Source organism: Octopus bimaculoides, chromosome 4 (genome assembly GCF_001194135.2).
Source record: "Octopus bimaculoides isolate UCB-OBI-ISO-001 chromosome 4, ASM119413v2, whole genome shotgun sequence".
Classification (NCBI taxonomy): domain Eukaryota; kingdom Metazoa; phylum Mollusca; class Cephalopoda; order Octopoda; family Octopodidae; genus Octopus; species Octopus bimaculoides.
The window spans coordinates 83,221,315-83,223,999 of record NC_068984.1 but is presented as its reverse complement, the minus strand read 5'-3'; the positions used below and the strand labels follow the sequence as shown (position 1 = coordinate 83,223,999).

At 41.4% G+C, this 2,685-nt stretch overlaps 1 protein-coding gene across 1 annotated transcript in view; it reads left to right on the top strand.

Moving 5' to 3' along the window:
• The window catches only part of LOC106875130 (transmembrane protein 47), a 270,412-nt gene that overhangs the window by 243,947 nt on the left and 23,780 nt on the right, over positions 1-2,685 (top strand). The window lies entirely within an intron of this gene.

Here is a 2,685-nt window from a genome sequence, read left to right as displayed (position 1 = left end):
GCCATTATCAATTTTGGCACAAGGCCAGCAGCTATTTCGGGAGTGGGGGAGGGGGAAGTCGATTACGTCGATTTTATCGACCATGAAAGGATGAAAGGTAAAATCGACTTCGTCGGAATTTGAACTCAGAACGCAGAGACGGACGAAATGCCGCTAAACATTTTGCCCAGCGTGCTATCAACCTCACCGCTTCAGTCACCTTAGCCCGTACCAATTCAATCACTGACACTCTTTCCGCCATTATTAATGCAACCGCTGCTCCGCCGCCACTGGTACCAACGGATTCTGCAATGTCACCTCCTCTCATCACTAAATCCAACACAATCACAAAGAGTAACTCCACCGAGAATGTGACACAAAAGCCATATTTAGGACAAGAGCCATGTCTCACATTTAGTTGTTAATTTTATAGACGTAGTTTTAAGGCGGGCGAGCTGGAAGAATCGTTAGCACGCTGGGCAATACGTTTAGCGGTATTTTGTCCGTCTCTGCGTTCCGAGTTCAAATTCCGACGAGGTCGATTTTACCTTTCATCCTTTCGTGATCGATAAAATCGATGTAATCGACTTGCCCCCCCCCTCCCGAAATAGCTGGCCTTGTGCCAAAATATGAAGCCAATTTCTACAAAAGAGTAACTGAATTGATTAAAGAACGACTCTGTGTATGTATAAGTGTTCGTATGTATGTGAGGGTATGCATTTATGTAGTCATGTGTGTTCGTTTGTTTGTGTTTACATATGCATTTGTAATGAGAGTGTACTTGTATGCTCACATCACCTTCGGAGTGCCCAGGGCTGCTGGATGTGCTGTGATAGGCCATGAATTACTATTTGGTGGATTATTAATAATCAGATGCAGCACGGAATTTTTGTCAGTGAACAAGTCGCGGTCTCAAAGCGACGAAAATATTTTGGCAAATTAAATTTAAATGTTGAAGTGAATCTAACGGTTTTTGTGTGTTTCTTAAATGGCTTATAAACCCTTTCCGCACTGCAATTGTTTTCCTTCCAGCACACGATCTCAGATCAGGACACTTGCTACGCAAGTACATCTCCGTAATATTAATAATTATAGACATGTAAAATTCTTTTTTGGCAATATTTTTAATAAAATAACAAATAGCGGTGGTTTATCAACGTCACAGGAGACAATGGCAGTCAATGTTGTTGTTGGCACCATCAATAACCGTATTAATAACAATAACAATATTTAGAATATGACCATCGTTTTGTTCATTATTCTCAACGTGTGGTGGTGATCGACATTGTCGTCGTCGTCGCAATACCCCTCCTCCACCTCATCATCATCATCATCATCATCATCATCAACTATATCAATAATAACAACCACAGACAGCAATGACAATTATAAACAGACGCTTATCAAAATCATAAGTGAAAGGAAACAAAGATGGCGCAAATGACAAAGAGCGTCGTCTTCAATAGTAACAACAGCCTCATTCATCATTCTCACCATCATCTTCGTCGCCATCGTCGTCGTCGTCGTCGTCGTCGTCCTCCTCCAACTTATCAGCATCATCATTGTCATCAGCAACAAACATCACCGTCACCAAAACCGGCACATATCATCATGATCATGATAATCATCATCATCATCATCATCATCATCATCATCATATCATCACCGTCGTCGTCGTCGTCATCATCATCATCATCATCATCATCATCATCAACAACAACAACAACAACAACAACAACAACATCAACAACAACCACAATATTATTAATGATGACCTTACGAAGGTATGTGACTGGTAAGGACTAGTAGTTTAATCCTCCTCATATCACCCCATATTAAGATCCTAATAGTGATGATGGGAGTGGCGGTGGCCAGCGCAGCTGTATTAATTCTTGTTGTTTGTCCTCAGTCTCACAATATTCGATCTCCAGCACAAATATTACCGTAATTTTGTGGTGCCCTCTCTCTTTATTCGCATCCCTATAATTCTTCATTCTCGACCATAGTGTTGAACAAGTTATACAAGTTTAAAATCATCTTGATTTCATTAAACGTGACAATTTCTCTGCCTAATTCCTCGCAGCATCACCTTATGAAAAATACTGGCTGAGCCCACAAGGCAGGCCTTGATTGAGCAGACCTATGATCAAATGTGCTCAAATAATGATTACCTCTGTGTATTGCGGCAGAATCGTCAGCATGCCAGGCAAAATGCTTAGCCGCATTTCGTCCGTCCTTACGTTTTGAGTTCAAATTCCGCCGAGGTCAGCTTTGCCTTTCATCCTTTCAGGGTCGATGAAATAAGTGCTAGTTACGTACAGGATTCGATATAATCGACTAGCCTCCATCCCCTCCAAATTTTCAGGCCTTGTGCCTAGAGTAGAAAAGATTATTATTTCTTGTTCGGGCAGTGTGCATCTAGACTCATCATTACCACAATACGTATGTAGTGAAACTACCTACCGCCATTAGATACAAACTACTATCGCCATTCTTCTCATTTAAATATAAATAAATGCGAGCGTAGTAGAGAACCCATTCCTTGTCATCAGGTGACTGATTATTATTCGAATCGGCAACTTCTTCGAACCGTTCCCGCCAGAACGCAAACTGACCAATCACGGCCCCTAATAAGGTCACGTGATAGAGTAAAATTCTGAAGCCATCGGGAGCCCATAGTTTGTTATAAATAGCTTTAACTCGGCA